The following is an 18,533-nucleotide window of genomic DNA, read 5'->3' on the forward strand; positions in this document are numbered from 1 at the left end:
GGAAGCGTGAGAGCCCTCCTTAAGATAAGAGTCATAGAACGTCTTTGGTCTGTCCCAAGGCATAGTGAAAGGAGTGGCTGAGGGGACAGCTAGGAAGTTTGCTTCTCTCCCATGACCGACTGAGAGTTTTGAGCAAATATCTGGGAAAAGCGCCACAGCTGGGTCTGCTGAGAGCTGTCCGCCAGGGTGGTGCTGATATGCACATTAATGCCACCTAGATATTAAGGAGAAAGGGAGCTGTCCCTGCAACAGCCACAGAGAACTGCTTGCTGCCTGACTCTGCGGCACAGCAAAGAGAGGTCAAGGGGTGTGTGCGTGCGTGTGCGCGTGTGTGCATGTGTGTGTGCGTGCGTGTGTGTGTGTGCGCGCGCATGTGCATGCATACGTGCATGTGTGTGATTTTCAGGTAGTGTGGCTATTTTTACCATTTCAGTGAAAAGTCATCCCTGACAAGTGGGAGAGCTCATAGGCTATGGCCTTTCAAAACATTCTTCACTAAGGGGAGAGCTGAGTCTGGTGAGGATGGAGGGCTGGGGTTCAAGTCAGCTATAAAAGAGCCTGAATTCTCTCCTAGTCTCTTTGGTTTGGAGTAAGGGCTTGCCTGGGAGATGTGGAATACAACCAACAGGTCTGTGTAGACGGGTTGCCTAGTTTGGTGCTGATTTTTAGGTAAGTGAGAAATAAAGCCTGCAAGTGCTTCTTTCCTGAATCATATCAAGGAAATGTCCCACCAGGGCCTTCTTCTGGGACGTACTCTCCTAAGAGCATTTATGGGCCCTTAGGTGTTAGTTTTTCTTCTGAGAATCCCAAGGGTTGGATGTTTGTCTTATCTTTTTTGCTGTCCTGTCTTGACACAACCTTGCCAAATGGCCTAGCCCATAATTTTTATTTCTTTGCTTCCCATTTCTCAGTAAATGCACAATTCTAAGCATTTTTTGTTGTTGCTGATAGTAACTGCTGAGAAACTGACATGGGTAAAAACAGAAACAGAAAACAAACATAGGTCAGTTGCTAAGTTACCTGCTGTCTTAAAAGCTTTTGAGAAATAGCTGGGACTGATCTTGGTTGAAATCTAAATGGAGCTTCTTTTGACTCTACTTAACCCCTTTCTGACCCTTTCACTGGTCTGTCTATTGGAGTTTTTCATCCCTTGATTTCTCTTGATTTTCTGGGCCAGTGCTTCTGAATCTCCCACCTTTCTGAGACCTCCTGGTCTCTGTCTTCCACAGGACCTGGTAGAGGGGAAGAGGGGCAGATGCAGCAGGAGGGTGTGCATATGACAGTCTCAGAAAAAAAGGCTCTAGTGTGGTTCACCTCCGCCTGTGAGGAAGCTGCCAGGTGTTTATCCTGTCCTCCAAATTACACATCTCTCAGGAAAGCTTCTTTGGAAATGCCTCCATCTCTATGACCTTCGAAGGAGCCCATTGCAATGTTTAATAGCCCTGGGATTAAATAATATTTTTTTGTTTTTTTGAGACAGAGTCTCACTCCATTGCCCAGGTTGGAGTGCAGTGGCATGATCTTGGCTTACTGCAACGTCCGCCTCCCGGGTTCAAGTGGTTCTCCTGCCTCAGTCTCCTGAGTGGCTGGGATTATAGGCATGCGCCATCACACCGAGCTAATTTTTGTAATTTTAGTAGAGACAGGATTTTACCATGTTGGCCAGGCTGGTCTTGAACTTCTGACCTCAAGTGATCCACCTGCCTCGGCCTCTTAAAATGCTGGGATTACAGGCATGAGCCACTGCGCCCAGCACAAATAAATTATCTTCTAACATCCAACTTACTTGAGACGTGCTTTTCTTTGACCTGAGGAACTATTTCCTAGCCTTTCTCCTAATCTTCCCACTCCATGCAAACTTTTTATGAAGGCAAAGGAGTAACTCTCAAACCTTCTGCCCCAATATTATTTGGGACTCAATACATATTTATTGAACGAATGAAGAGTTTCCTTCTCATTCAGTCTTGGGATGCAGGAAGAGGCAGTCCTATGTTATGGACATTGTGAGTGACTAAGGAGGATGTGGTGATCCTAGATCACTATTGGGAAGTGGAACTGCTTGGTCCTCAACTCCTCACCCTGGGTCCTTTCTTGGAGTCCCATGCCAGGCTTATGGCTAGACAGGTCTTTTTATTGGAGAGCTCATGACTTGTGCTTGCTAATTTAAAGAGAGGGTCTTACGTAGCTGTGTCTCTGGCTTTAACTGCCATTTCCTACCTCCCTTTCCCAATTACCAAACTTTCCCCGTTTTTCAGTTTTCTATTTAAACTCTCTCTTTTCTGTCTCATCTCCCCAGATAGAAGCTTGAATGTGGGTTTCTGAGAATGAGGGCTTAGCAAACAACAATCAGAGATAGACTGACCTTAGCAATCTAAGGCCAGCAAGAAGGCTGTCCCCTTTTGGCACTTAGAGTCAAGATATGCAAGTTCACTCAATTAACACTAAATTACTTGTATATTACACGGCACCCAACCAAAACGTTTCTCTAGTTAGTTAAGAACTCTCAGCTGCCACAAAGGTAACTGGATTAACAATATTTTGAAACATTCTGGGTATCAGCATTAGAGATCCTGAGGTTACGGTGAAGAAGGATTTAGTATTGGTAAGAGATGCTGTCACAAGAAAACAAGAGAAGGTTTTAGCAATAATTCAAGCACAGTCTCCCTATCCTCTGTGGTCATTCACTGTCTCTGCTGTCTATGTCCCATTTGCTGCCCATAAACTCATCTGCTGTCTCCCTACCAGCCCCCACTGCTCCACTTCACCCTTGGGTCCCAGATTTTTTCTAGTCACCACGTTATGTGTTCTTTTCTTGGTCACCTATGCATTTTCCATAACAGGACTCTATTTCTCATTGAGGTTGGGTTCCCTAAGAGAGATTGGTTCTCTGGCACACAGACAAGTTGTACTCTGCCATGTATCTGTGGGGTGATCTTCCAAGCACAGTCAGTTTGGGAACTTCAGCTTTGTAGAACTACAGATTTAACAAAACCGTCATTAGTGAGTGATTATCCACTTTACAAAGGATTCCTTTAAATAGCGAAGTCCCAGAATGAGCTTAAAATAGATTTAATTTAACACAAGTCCAATTTGTACACCCTGTTCAATAGCATGCTGATTGTTAGGGATGAGGTGTGTGTGTGCTTATTTATAGACTAACTGCTTGTTTGTCCTTTTAAACCCCCTACTTCTTACCTAGTAGACCACACTCCCTCTTTCAAATTCTTCAAGATTAAATTCTGGGAGAAGGCTATTTTTTAATGAAAAAGAGAATCAGCTCGGTCCCATCATTACCATTGCCCATGATTAGAGAGACGGGACTTTCTTCACTAAAGACTACCCCAAGACACACAGCCTCTTCCAAGTCTCTTTTCAGTTCTCTGCGTCCTTCTCTGTCTCTGAGAACACACAATCAGCAATTGTAAAGTTCACACTTGACTAAAGTCTTTGGGTCCCTATTATCAAGGCAGTGCCCACACCACTCATTGGCTTTGGGATAACAGAAGGAAAGGCTATGGCCTCATTGCCTGTACCCATCATTAAAACTAGACAAAGAGACCTCCTCTTCCTTCTGTTGAATCTGTACCTGAAATTCTGCAATAGATATTGCATAGTTCAGTACACATGACATGTGGTTTTCCTGCTATGGCTATGTCTATGGGATTCTTGCTAATCTGGTGGAAATGGAGGTAATTTAAGAAAAAAATTCAGCTTATCTGTAAAATTATTGCTTGAATGTTTCACTTGTCAGTGGGATACTTTGGAGGACATGGAATCCTCATCCATATGTAATTGCTAAAGAACTGTTTAAAGAAATGGTTTAACGAATTATTGCCATGGTCTCCTTCATGGTCTTCCTAAAGTTTCACCTCTTTCTCATGAAAATTTATCCTTTCTTAACTGTGTGTCTCAAACTTTAATGTGCACATGAATCATCTGGGGAGCTTGTTAAAAAATAGATTCTGATTTAGTACTTTTGAAATAGGGCTTGAGGTTTTTAGAATTTCCAACAAGCTCCTGGGCGATACTGATGATGTTGGTCTAAGCACCACACCCTGAGTAGCAAGGCTCTCTAAACCACCAGAGTGGTCATTCCAAATGTGAATCTGATCATGTCACTTCCCTGCTTTATTTCTATTTTTTGAGACAGGGTCTTACTCTATCACCCAGGCTAGTATGCAGTGACACAATCATGGCTCACTGCAGCCTTAACCTCCTGGGCTTGGTGATCCTCCCACCCCAGCCTCCTGAGTAGCTATGACTATAGGTGTGTACCACCATACCCAGCTAACATGTTGTATTTTTTGTAGAGATGAGGTTTCACCTTGTTGCCCAGGCTGGTCTGGAACTCCAGGATTCAACTGATCTGCCTTTAAGGTTAAGGTAAAAATCTTTCGCTGACATAATAATCAATATAATTATCATTATAATTTATAATCAGTCTCCTGCCTGCCTTTCCAATGTCATCCATTACACATGCTGTTCCCAGAACTGCTCAAGCTCTTCTCTCCCTTTGCCTGTGCATTAGTCCCCATTGATCTGGCAGATTTCCACTCACCCTGCTAGAATCGACTCATACATCTCCTCCTCCAGGAAGCCTCCCCTGTCACCTCAAGGCCACTGTGCTTCCCCCTTGAAAGGAAGTATTTACTGTGTAGCTTGATCACATATTGCATGGCTGGAAAGTTTTGTCTGCATTTCCTTCTCCCCGTTAGACCTTCAGTTCCTGCCTTGGTCATATTCGCATCATCTCAGAACTTCCAGCTCCTAGCCCTGTTCCTGGCACACTTGATAAATATTTGAGTGAATGTGGAAATGAGCTTGTAATTTTGTCTTTTTGCTCCCTACATGGTGCTTGCTTGCTCAGCTAAGGTCAATCTATCTCTGATTGTTGTTTGCTAAGCCCTCGTTCTCAGAAACCCGTGTTCAAGCTTCTATCTGGGGAGATAAGTCTGATGTACAGGAGTCGTGTCTAATTCCATGGCCTGAACATTAGCAGTAGTTAATTCACTGCCGTTGTTTGGAAAATGTTAATTAATCAACATGATTCTCCTGGTGCTCAAGGGAAAAAGTCAAACTGCTTAAAAAGCAGCATTTATTGCTTCAGGTAAGTAAACTCTGCTAACTAAGGCTACGTTCTCAGACCAAGCTGCCCATTAGAACCACTTGGGAATTTAAAAAAAAAACTGATGTTTGGGTCCTATCCCCAGGAATTCTAATGTAATTGGTCTGGGGGGTAGGATCTGGCATCAATATTTTAAAGATCTACCCAGAGGATCCATTGAGATCCATTTTGCCAAGGTAAGCATCATAACTAGCAATCATAACTCTTTCCTAGCAATCAGTTGCCACTTATCTGATGACGGATTATCCAACTATTGTTCTTCTGTAAAAAATCTTTTTTTTTTTTTTTGCCATTTTTAGATGTTTATTCTAAAGATAAAATGGAATTACAAGTGCAGAACAGAATTTTTTTTAAACGTATGTCTGTAAGTTTTACATAAATAATTATTTGAGGAAATGGCACATGCAAGGAACTTCTATATAGTATACTAAATGTTATAACCAAACCTATCAGAACACCATTTTGTTCATGATAGTACTATTTTTCAAATATTTGAAGTTGGCCTTTTTAACTCTATGTCTGCATGATACTGAACGTTGTACTTTTGAGATATATAATATTGGCATTGATGCAAATCTTGATTTAAATTTATTCTTGACATAATTAGCAAAGGTGATAAAGTTCTTACTTCAACATATTCACTAGCTCTCATGTACAGTTAGGCTTCTATGCAGTCTTTAATTTTACCAAGAGGTCTTTTGAATTAAAACCCCGTGTATCACTCCAACCAGGTTCAAATCAGAGAGAAGAAGAATCAGCTTTGGATGGCTTTCCATCAGTCCCAGGATTGCTGCTTAGCTCTAGAATGGACCCAGCTGTGGGAAGAGTTCAGCTTAGGGCCGGTGTACAACTTTTTAGCTTTCTCTGGGTCAGTTTGAATAAGAGTAATTTCTTTGAAGAATTGTGCAGTCCTAGAGCCCCCAGATAGCAATTTCTGAATTAATGATCATTTTGAAATAAAGCTGCTACTGATATTCCTTCATTGGCACAGAGAATTAGCAGTAGTACTTACAAAGGCTTAGCTCACAGAGCCTTGAAAAATCAGATGTGCTTTCACTGGGGGCTCATTTTCCCTTTAGAGGGGATGGGCTTTGCAAGAGTATGGTCCAAGTGCATCAGAGGAGACTGATGTGATTCCCCTGCTCCCTTCTTACTGGGCAGATAAATGGGAACAGGGTCCTGGGAGCCACTGTCCAATAAAGGGGAGTTTGATAAACAGAGGCAAATAGCACTATTGCACATTACTTTAGGCTGTAGTGCTTTCTAGCATTAAATCCATTGGCACAAAGGGCTCAGTAGGATAAAGAGGGCATAGGCTGGTAAACTTCTGGTCAATTGATAGTTTAATGTCCCTCATGGTCCCCAGCCTGGCTTAAAGAAGGTTTTTTGTTTTGTTTTGTTTCGGCTTATACACGGTCTCAGTAGATTTCCCACCCACCTCCAACCTATAAAGGCGTCTCCCAGATAAGATCAAGGGTTTAAAGTGGCTTTAACTCAGGCTGGTAATGCATTGATAATCTTAGAAAAAAGTTGAGAATTTATTTTCCTGGTAGCTTTATAAGAAAGTTTTATTATTATTAGTTTTTTACACAAGATCTTGCTCTCTCACCCAGGCTGCAGTGGCACAAGCGTAGCTCACTGCAACCTCGAACGCCGGGCCTCAAGCAATCCTCCCACCTCAAACTTTTGAGTAGCTGGGACTGCAGGTGCGTACCACCATGCTCAGTTCATTTTTCATTTTTTGGAGAGATTGGGTCATGCTATGTTGCCCAGGCTGATTTTGAATTCCTGGGCTCAGGTGATCCTCCCACGTTGTCTCCCAAAAGTTTGGGATTATAGGTGTGAGCCACCATGACCGGCCTAGGAAATCTTTAAAAGCAGCCCCCCTAGAGAGAATTTCCTTGAAGGCAGGAGGCTGTTTGTCCTTTTTGGTATTCTTCCCTCTGCCTCTTCCCCACGTTGCCTTGAATATTGTGGATTGTCATAAATGACAGTAAATAAATCTCATGAAAGATTTTGAGCGCTTATTATAGCCAAGTACTTGTACTTTATATACAATATCAAATTAAATCTTCCCAGTAACTCTGAGAGGTAAGTAATATCATCACCCAGTTTTACAGATGGGACTACTAGGGCTCAGTGAAGTCAAACAACTTATTTAAGACCATGCAACCAGTAAGTGCAGAAACAAGATTCGATCCAGGTTTGTGGGATTACAAATCTTTGTTCTTAGTTTACCCTGCTGTCTTACCACGGTCCCAGAATACTTCAATCGGAAGCACAGAGTAGGGGATGCGATTTGTAGAAATGCAGATTTCTAGGCTCGACTCTCAAGAGATTCTGATTCAACTGGTTTGGTGTGGGACCCCAGGATCTGTGGCCTCTCAGAAACATGCTTGTTGAACTGTCTTGCACATCATCCTGGCTTCTGTGGTGATTAGGGGTCTAGGTCTTCATGTCACATGGCTGTTGTTGACATAACCCAAAATGGTTTGAACCTTTCACACCCAGACTTTCCTTGGCAACACCAGCTGTCTACACAGCAAGAGGAGTTCTTAGGCCAGGCATGGTGGCTCATGCCTATAATTTCAGTACTTTGGGAGGCTGAGTCAGGAGGATTGCTTCAGCCAAGTTTGAGACCAGCCTGGACAACATAATGAGACTATGTCTCTACAAAAAATTAAAAAATTAGCCTGGTGTGGTGGCCTGTGGTCCCAGCTACTTGGGAGGCTGAGGTGGGAGGATTGCATAAGCCAGGGAGGCTGAAGCTGCAGTGAGCTGTGATTGCACTACTGCACTCCAGCCTGGGTGACAGAGCAAGACCAAGTTTCAAAAAGGAAAGAAAAAAAAAAAAAAGAAGAGTTCTTGTGTAGCACAAATACACACTTTACCGCAGTCTCCTCTGAGGCAAGCTGCATCACCTGTTTCCTGGAGTGGCCCCCCATTTTATCTGTACAGTATTAATGTCCCAATCACATACAGTGAAAGCTCTCAAAATATACCAAGGACTCCCTCAGTACCCTCTGTCACTGTAAACTGTGCTTTTGTATATTTTCTCAGTGGGGCACTTCTGTCAACTTTAAATGTTAATTCCGCATCACCCTATAAAGGCATGGCAACAAAGTCTCAGGTAATGTGGGCTTCTTCCTTCCTGAGAATTCTGGAATGTGACTTTAGGAAGAAGCTTAGAGTCTGAATAGAAGTAAACGTTGACTGGGAGCAGTGGCTCACGCCTGTAATCCCAGCACTTCAGGAGGCCGAGGTGGGTGGATCATGAACTCAAGAGATCTAGACCATCCTGGCCAACATGGTGAAACCCTGTCTCTACTAAAAATACAAAAATTAGCTGGGCATGGTGGTGCGCACCTGTAGTCCCAGCTACTTGGGAGGCTGAGGCAGGAGAATCACTTGAACCTGGGAGGCGGAGGTTGCAGTGAGCTGAGATTGCGTCACTGCACTCCTACCTGGTGACAGAGCAAGACTCTGTCTCAAGAAAAAAAAAAAAGGAAGTAAACTTTGAGGTCATTCTGCTTCCCACCTATGCTGTGCCTGATGGAGAAGAATGGATGTTCTTGTCCTCTCCATGAGGGGGCGCTCATCTTCTCCAGAGACCATGGCTGCCATTGTTTGACAGCTCCAGTAACTCCCAAAACATTTTACAACTGTTAGATGTATCATACACATCAAAGAGTAAGTAAAATGCGTGTGTACCATTGGAGGATAATAGTATCATAGAATGAACACCTGTATATATTCCTCACCAGGTTAGGGCACAGGATGTAAGCAGATCTTTGACTCCTGGCACGCACACCTCTTGTTACATCCCCTGCCTTCCTTCCTCCTACCAAACTCCCTTCCCAAGTTCTGGTGTTAATCATTCCTTGATTTCCTTTCTATTTTGCCACTTACATATGAATTAAGTTATCTCATATATTTAATGGCAGAGGTTACCATCATGGACTCAAGTGCCAAACTGCCTGAATTCCCATCTCAGCCCTATGACTGATTGGTGGTGCAATACTGGGAAAGTAATTTCTCCTCTCTGTGACTCAGTTTCCTCATCTGTGAAATTGGAATAATAATAGTTCTTACTTGAAGGTTGCTGTGTGAAGTCAATGAGTATATGTTGCAAGACTTTATAATGGGACATGTACGTAATAAACATTATGACAGTAGTTCTTGTTGTTTATATTAAGCTGATATCTACCTTCCTGCAGATTAGTACTTCTCAAATATCTGTGGTGAAAGGTCTTTAAAAAATATTTCCAATCCTCTGTGGACTGATAATTTTTAAAATACAGTAACATTGAATAATTAGAAAGTGAAATAGGTATAAGGCAGGGTGGCTTATGACTGTAATCCCAGCACTTTGGGAGGCCGAGGTGGGACTTGAGGTTGGTCGGGAGTTCGAGACCTGCCTGGCCAACATGGTGAAATCCTGTCTCTACTAAAAATACAAAAAAATTAGCTGGTCCTGGTGGCGTATGCCTATAATCCCAGCTACTCAGGAGGCTAAATCACGAAAATCACTTAAACCCAGGAGGCAGAGGTTGCAGTGAGCCAAGATGGTGCCACCGTACTCCAGCCTGGGTGACAAGAGTGAAACTCCATCTTAAAAAAAAAAAAAAAAAAAGAAAAGTGAAATAACCCAGATATACAGAACTCAAACTCTATTTTTTTTACTGTTAGAGTCAACAGAAATAAAATTATGATGTCACGTTGTTATAAGTGTTTTTCAATGATTATTTTCAATTTCTATACTTACTTGTCATGAACTGGTAGCAAACAGCTTGTGGACATCCACCAGCTCACAGATACACTTATTTCTGGTGTTAAGGAATCTTCTGTGTAAAGACTAGAGAACTGCATATCTAAGTTCTGATTTTTCTGACAAAGGAATAATACAAGAACAAACTTCTAATTTTCTGAATCTTTTTTTTTTCTTTTTAAGAGACAGGGTCTTACTCTGTCACCCAGGCTGGAGTGTGGTGGTATGATCATAGTTCACTGCAGCCTCGAACTCCTCCAAGCGTTCCTCCTGCCTCAGCCTCCCAACTAGCTGGCTCTGCAGGTGTGTGCCACCATGCCTGTTGAATTTTTTTATTTGTTATAGAGACAAGGTCTTGGTATTTTGCCCAAGCTAGTCTCAAACTCCTGGCTTCAAATGATCCTCTTGCGTTGGCCTCCTAAAATGTGTGATTACAGGTGTGAGCCACGGTGCCTGGTCTGATTTTCTGAGTCTTGAATTAGATTGTGGGCTCTTTAAAGCTGTCTCCTACTTCCTCTCCTCTCTCCAGCAGTACCTTGAGTCCTCTAAGCATAGGGGGCATTGGAGGGTTCCTAAGACAGCGGTAGGGAGACCCATGTATGTTATGAGTTGAACCACATGAACTTGCCAACATTCTACTCATTTTGACTTTATTATTATTTTATTTATTATTATTTGAGATGGAGACTCATTCTGTGGCTCAGGCTGGAGTGCAATGGCGTGATCTTGGCTCACTGCAACCTCTACCTCCTGGGTTCAAGCAATTCTCCTGCCTCAGCCTCCCAAGTAGCTGAGATTACAGGCACATGTCACCATACCCAATTTTTGTATTTTTAGTAGAGATGGGGTTTTGCCATGTTGGTCAGGCTGGTCTTGAACTCCTTTCCTCAGATGATCCTCCCGCCTCGGCCTGCCAAAGTGCTGAGATTACAGGTGTGAACCACCGCACCTGGCCATTTTGACTTTTAAAAAGGCAATTTCATGTGTTCCAATCTGCTATTTAGGTTTCCTGGTCTGACCTGTTTGACCTGGGGCTGTATATTGCCCTCTCCCCACATATCTGTGGACTAATCCTTATCGGGGACTGAAGTCCTCCCATTTCTAGGAGCTCAGAGAAACCTCAAGTGCTGGGTGAGGAAGGATGGCCTGGTGATCTCCTACTGCCTGTGTTGTAGCTTTCAAAGTTGCTCCCAGAACCCAAGGCTGAGGAGTGGCCTGCCCTGACCCCAAGGCATCTGTCAAGGAAGATCCTGTTGTGCCGTTTAAAACAGATAAAACCTGGCTGAACATAACCCTGTGGGTTGAAGTCAGGACTCCAGGGTTCTTACCCAAGCTCCATTGTACATTTGCAGCCTGGGTCATTATGCCTTCTAAATACACAATTTCTGCGGTGACCCAAATGCATCCACATTGGACTCAAATCAGGATAGAAATCAGCCGGTAGTTCAGAGCTGCTTCTGAATTAGAAAGTCTATTTATTTTACTGTGCGTTTTTAAACTAGTAATATTTGAACAAGACTAGGGGTCAGAGGCTCTGCCCACCTGATGTGAAAATTACTATTTTTAATTCTCACAACTGTAGGGGGTAAAAAAAAATCACAAAGTCTGCTTGAATGTTAGTCAAAAATAGTCCATCTGCTAACCCTGGATTAACATGTTTGTTTTCCAGGGAGCCCCAAAGATGACTTTTATAGTCATTTGATCTGAAAGAAGGAACATGTCAGTTTCTGCCTGCCTGAAATCTGCCTTACAAGATTCATGCCTGCCACTGGCCCTCAAATTAAGGGACAAGCTGCCAACGGCGGTCACAGGTTCCTGATCCTGCGTTTGGGGAAGCGGGCCCGAGAGGGGAGCTTGGCCGCTCAGAGACAGCGGCCTCTGCCTTTCATGTCCCCTTTCTGTGCACTGCTATGAGCTCAACTGTGTCCTCCTAGAATTTGTATGTTGAATTCCCAACACCCAGGACTGTGACTGTATTTGGTGCTAAGGGCTTTAAAGAGGTAACTAAGTTAAAATGAGACCATTAGGGTGGACCCTTCCAATGTGACTGTGACCTTATGGGAAGAGGAAGAGATGCCAGGGCCATCAATAAGAGGGCCTCAGAAGAAACCAAGCTTCCCAATCCTTCACTCTCAGACCTCCAGCCTCCAAAACTGTGAGACAATACATTTCTGTTGTTTAAGCCACCAAGTCTGGGGCACTTTTTTATGGCAGCCCAAGAAAACTAATATATGCACACACACGCTTAGATGCATGCATGTAGCCATAGCCTATGTGTAGAGGCACACACATAGAGACACAAACAGATATTACCCACAAAACAGCCATGCAGACCTGTGTTCACTGCTATACACACTGCCGGGCACCCGCTCCACTGCTAGCAGGAAGAAAATATAAACAGAGATTGTAAACTCAATCTCAGCCTCGTCAGTGGGCAGTATCCCACAAAGGGTAAAAGATCGGGAAAACAAGCACAAACAATGGTGCAATTCAGAAAAGTGACAAGAGGACTGAAGCCTGAGACAGGGAAATGGCCCAGGCTGGTGCACAGGAGAGTGATTTAGTGGTAAGTGCTTTGGTTCAGGTGGTAGATGGTCTGCCTCTCAAAGTAGCTCTGTGACTTTGGGAGGCTGAGCATGGTGGTTCACACCTGTAAACCCAGCCCTTTGGGAGGCTGAGATGGCTGGATCGCTTGAGATCAGGAGTTCAACAGCAGCCCGACCAATATGGTGAAACTTTGCCTCTACTAAAAAATATATAAAAATTAGCTGGGCTTGGTGGCACGTGCCTGTAATCCCAGTTACTCAGGAGGCTGAGATTGCAGTGAGCTGAGATCATGTCCCTGGGTAACAGAGCAAGACTCTGCATTTAAAAAAGAAAAAAAGGCAGCTCTGTGACTTCAGGGACGTCTCTTTACCTCTCCAGATCTTGATTTTTCTATTTGTAATAATGAGGAGTGAAGCAGTTCTTGAAGTTTAGCTTGCATGGGAATTATCTAGGATGCTCATTAAAACACTGGTTGTTGGGCTCCCTCCCTGGAATTTCTGACTATGTGTGTCTAGCGTGGGGCTCGATGCATTTCCAATAAGTTCCTAGGTGATGCTGATGTTGGTCCAGGGACTACATCCTGAGAACAATAGGACTAGAGGAACCCTCTGGGCCTCATTAGGTCTGAAATCCTGTCGCGATGGGCAGACATCAAGACTAAATATAACAGTTACTGTGGTTCTCAACCAGGGCGATTTTGCACTGCAGGGACCATTTGGCAATATCTGGAGATATTTTTGATTGTCACGTTCTCGGGGAGGTACTACTGGTATCTAAGTAAATAGAGGCCAGGGATGCTGCTAAATATCCCACCATGCACACGACAGCCCCCTGTGACAAATAATTAAATTATCTGGTTTAAAACACCACCAATGCCCAGATTGAGAAACCCTGGTTTAAATGATCCAATTCATCTAGGTTTGAGTTTGCGGAATATTGGTAGATGTTGGAATACACCATATGGAAAGATTTATGACGAGCTTTTATTGCTCTGAAGGTAAAGATCTATACAAACGATGCAAGATTCTTTGAGCTAGATTCCTCTTTCCAGATTTTTTGTTCTTTGCCCCAGGACCTCACTCAGGGCTGGACAGGAGATTACAGTTCTCCAGAAGCTTGTGGATTTTAGATCCCAGGAAGCCTCCTGACAAAACATAAGGGCTGGCTCCCAGCAGGGCACATTTTCAAAGCAACATCCGTCTAGGACCGGGAAAGCCTGGCTGCATTAGAACGGGACTGGGTGTTGATTGCATTGTCTTTCCTTTCTCTGCTTGCTTCCAATCCATGGGCTAGAAAATGAGGGCAACCCTTGTGGATTCTGATTAGAAGCTTCACAAATCAAGTCCCTAAGTTTGCAGAATGTTGTAAGCCAGAAAAGGTGTGTGTGTGTGTGTCTGTGTGTGTGTGTGTGTGTGTGAGAGAGAGAGAGAGAGAGAGAGAGAAATTTTGGATTTTGTGTGTGTGTGTGTGCATGTGTGTATAGTGAGAACCACGTATTCAAACCATTCCCTATTTCTGCACCTTATCCTGCCAATTACAATCTGCTTGATGGTGTGAAACTGACAGCCGGCAGCAGTGATGGAGACAGGAGGAACGGTGAACAAGGGCTTTGTGCATTCTCAGCTTTAGAGAGAATGTTCAGTGGGGCAGACAGGCATGTAACTGGCAGGTTTAGGAATCAGTAAAAACCAAGAACTGGAAGTCCTAATTTATTGTCTGTTTCAATACAAGGCTGGACACAGGCTATTTAATATAATGCATTGTTTACAAGTGGAGGAGAGTGGAAGTTATTGATGCATTACAAATGCAGGCAAATGCATCTCATAAGCCAAGGGTTAGGTAATAACTATTGCAGAAGACTAAATTTGACTTTAATCCCCTGAAGAATGGCATGCATACAGCTTAAAATGATAAAAGCTAGAGGGGGTGGGGAGAGAGGGAAAGAAAGGAGGGAGAGAAGGAGGCAGAGTGAGACAGAGGCTGAGAGACAGACAGAGATAAGAAGGGAAATGAGAGCTGATTTTCTCCTGGGATTGTCTATTTCTTGATTAGGAAATAGAGTGGAAATTGAGAGAAAAGATTTTTGAAGACCTCGTTTTGATAAACAGCCTCATGCTTGGCAGGGTGTTTTTGGTGGCAGGTCTGGTGTCTGCATGGTGAAGCAGCTTGGAGTGATTTACAGACCTGCCAATCCCTTAGATAATCCCAAAGACAGAAATAGAAAACAAGTCCTAGTTTGACCAGTGCACGTAGCCTGGTCTGTGTCCTTCTCCTGGGGTATCTAGAGCCATGGCCACAGTGGCTGGCTGTACACAAGCTTACTTGGTCTTTAGGGTTAAAATTCCCCCACTGTTGACACAGTGCACTATACTTTGGGCAGAGTAGGTGTCCTGTGAATGCTGGCAGCGTGAACATGGGGTGACGCAGGCGCCCACGAAGAAAGGATGTGTCTGGACTCCATATTTTCAGTCTCAGCTGTGAAAGTGACTTCAGAGTAAGCAAAAGAGAGTCAGCTCCCCACCCACACTGAAATCTCTCTGCATCATTTATTGACAAAGGTGTCCAAATGCAGAGTGGAAAAACCACACGATAGGGTACCTCCTACCCCTGGCGCAACCCACTCCTATGCAGAACGGGACTTAAGAATGATCACCACGTATTGGGTATGTGGCCACTGCTGTGCTGAAATCTCTACGTGGCTTATCTCTCTTTATGCTTACATCCAGCTCAGGAGGTATTAATCATTATTTCCTTTTAAAAGACATAGAAACTAAGGCACAGAGAGGGTTCACAGCTGGTAACTGGTGGAGAAAGGAAGAACTCAAACCCAGGCAGATTGACTCTGCACGCTGTGCTCTTAACCATCAAGGATGATCTTCCTTAAGTTGACCTGAAGTCTGCCTCTCCCTCCTCCCTGCGGTATCTCATTGCAACGGTTAGTCTCATGCGATGGTGTGCCCAGTGCTGGATTTCCATTATCAACCTGAGTCACATTTCCTGGTTTCTGGATGTGTTTGCAGGGTACCATCTGCCTTCTCTGGTGATCCAGTGGCAAACAGAGGGAGAAAGGAGATTGGCACTGGAAGATCTTTCTGTGACAGCTTTCTAACTGTGACAGCCAAGTGCATCCAGCCTGGGTCACGGAACACAGAGAGTCCCTGATCATAACTGCATGAAGTCACTATTTGTGGATCACTCTGAGATAAATGAGTGAACTCACTCTGGAGAATAAGCAGTGGTCTGGGTGACCCCATCTGTGTGCTTAGGCTGGTTGAATCCTGAGGACAGCCAGTAATCTCACCTCTCTAGGCTAACCCCAACACAGCAGGCCCTGAGCAAACATTTGTCAACTATCTGATCTGACAGCATTCCGGCTGAGAGCAATGCTGCCAGCCCAGGTCCTTAGAAGGGCTGAGCCTGGAGACAGAACACGTTTTTATTTAGAAGCTTGATCTTGACCATTTGGCCATGACTTTGGGGTAAATAGACCTCACAGCCTGGAGTCCTATTCCCTTGCAACTGGCATATATTTTTGCACTTTGTGTCTTATGCGTGTCTGCCCAGGAAGCATGATGGGGCCCCTCCTGGTTTCCTGTGGGAACTTGTGGACAGGTCACCTTCTTAATCTAGGATAGAAGGGCTCCCAGGATGTTTAAAAGAGAGAAGCTAAACCAGTCCAGACAAAACATACGGCACGCCCCAAACCAAATGGATTATTTCCTTCTTTTTCTGAGTGCCATTTCTCCTGAGTTTCTACCATAATTTTCGCAGTCACACAAGCTTGAAAAATCAGAGGCATCTTTGTCGTCTCTTATGGCTCTCACATCCAATCAGTTGCCCAGTCCTAGTTAGTCTGTCTCTGAAATGTCTCCCCCTAAAAAGATCTGTAGGTAGTTTGAGTCTTTTTAGCACTCATTGGATCAACTGTAGTTGATTTCCTAAGTGGTTTCCTTGTCTCCAGCTGTCAACCCACTTTGGATGCTCCTAATTCTGCACATAGGCAGAGAAAGAACTTCCTAGTGCAGCGGTTTTCAAATTGAGCCCGAGGAGCACTAGGGTTTCCCCGCCATGTGTTAAGGCCTTTTCAATAGGCCAGGAACCAGGGCTCAGGTCCGCAGGAGTCTTTTGGGGCCCTCACTGCAATTTAACCAGTTCCAATTTCTAATTTTTTTGAGATCTGAAAAATAAAAAGACTTAAAAGGCCATAAAGGAACAACTCTACTTTAAAAAAAATCTCTTTCAGGACTTTGATGTGAAATTCCACGTAAGAAATGTGTTCCTAAGGATTTTGAAAACTCTTGTCCAAAACACAAGACCCTACTGAAGGAGCTCTGAGATAAAGTCTTTGTCTTGACTTGAAAGCTCTCCAGGCAGGGTTTGGGGAGCCATTTGCTCATGGGAAAGTTACCTCCTTCGTTCTCAAAGACTCAAAGACTAATGGGGCCTGGGACATTTGGGTTTCTTACAAACCAGGGGTAGGGGATAGTCAAGAGTGAGGAGACTCAAAGGGATGATTGGTTAAGTTGGTTCATGCTCCAGGGTTTGTTATCAAATCACTGGAAAGGTAAAACTGGAAATGGTTTGAGCTGAAACTGAAATCTAACAGGAGAACCATCAAGACACCCCCACAGCACACCAGCAAAGGGCATTTCTCCCTCTGCAGCTGGTAGGGTGATGTGTACCTTTGGCAGTCTACAGAGGGAGATGATTCCCAGGGAATTCTTGTCTCATTTGTGCCTTACAAGCAGAACCAGAGGACAAAAGCTCAGCTCAAAGAGAACATAAGAAGTGCAGCATTTGGGGTCCAGCTTTCTTTCTGGTCTCTGAAATGGAGTGTGTAAGGTTTCTCAAAGCTGGACTCAGGTATGCTCTGCCTCCAGCCTCAGCTTACGAGTCAGCTCTGCCTTTCCAAAAGGAGCAACTGATCCCTTGAGAAAGTTGTGGCCTTTGTTTGGGAGTGTTTTCTGATTTTGGCTGTCATGCCCAAGACCAACACTGAGGTTGGGTGAATACTTGGAACAAATGAGCCGTTACATGTGAAAGGAAATCTAACTGCATCCTTTATGCAGGGATTCAAAACAGGTCAGTGTGATGGCAAAGCGTATGTTCTTGCCACCGTAGCATGCCATGGAGTTAATTTAGACACTGAATTGCTGTATGAGTGTTCAGTATTGTTATTATTTTCTTAGTGTTTGAGAGGGCATAAAACTATGGTTCTCAGAGAAGAATGAGGCTGTATTTTAAAAATGATTTTACGATACCTTCTCTAAAACAGATTTAAACTGGTTCAGAATAAAAGACATAGAGCTAATAATACTCTAAACCATTAACCCAAGAGTGAGATGACAAGAGCTAAGTCATAAAAGGCAGCTAGGAAGTGTTTATAAATCAGAAAATGTAGGCTTGTCCTGACTTCTAAGAGTCCATTGTGAGTATCTTTTCCAAAGTCTGTTGTTCAACAATAGAACATCGGAAGTGGCAATGGTGGGGCCATTTACACCATGGAGACTGGGAAATGTTTCAGACTGGGAGTTTTTTTCTCCTGGTGAGCTGGTTGTTAAGACATTTGTCAGCACATCATTTGACTAACAAATGCTGCTACAAGCTAGTATGATGTGCTTTTGGCATTTGGCTCTGCTGTCCAAGGGATGCTGGCTCCCAACTACCTGTATTCAAGGGAAATGGGTTCCACTGTGGTTGCTGGTGGCAGTGGTGATGGTATCACCCAACTGGGTGAGCAGCTAAGACGAAAAGCATTGTTTCAGAGACTCTTTGCTTCCAAGGAACAAAATCCATTCAAGTTAGTCTAAGCAAAAAGAGAAGGCTGGGCATGGTGGCTCACGCCTGTAATCCCAGCACTTTGGGAGGAGGGGTTGGACGGATTGCCTGAAGTCAGGAGTTTGAGACCAACCTGGCCAACATGGGGAAATCCCATCTCTACTAAAAATACAAAAATTAGCTGGGCGTGGTGTCAGGTGCCTGTAAACCCAGCTACTGAGGAGGCTGAGGCAGGAGAATTGCTTGAACACGGGAGGTGGAGGTTGCGGAGTTGAGATTGTGCCACTGCACTCCAGCCTGGGTGACAGAGTGAGA

The 18,533-nt window shown here is 43.9% G+C and overlaps 1 long non-coding RNA gene across 1 annotated transcript in view; it reads left to right on the forward strand.

The window, feature by feature from the left end:
• The first annotated feature begins 13,854 nt into the window (after positions 1–13,854).
• Positions 13,855–18,533, forward strand: part of LOC116541301 — an 11,289-nt gene continuing 6,610 nt past the window's right edge. Inside the window, exon 1 of the long non-coding RNA XR_004264781.1 lies at positions 13,855–17,522. This is a non-coding gene — a long non-coding RNA (uncharacterized LOC116541301). The remainder of the gene's footprint in view (positions 17,523–18,533) is intronic.

This window comes from Sapajus apella, unplaced genomic scaffold (genome assembly GCF_009761245.1).
Source record: "Sapajus apella isolate SASKATOON/1434 unplaced genomic scaffold, GSC_monkey_1.0 scaffold150, whole genome shotgun sequence".
Classification (NCBI taxonomy): Eukaryota; Metazoa; Chordata; class Mammalia; order Primates; family Cebidae; genus Sapajus; species Sapajus apella.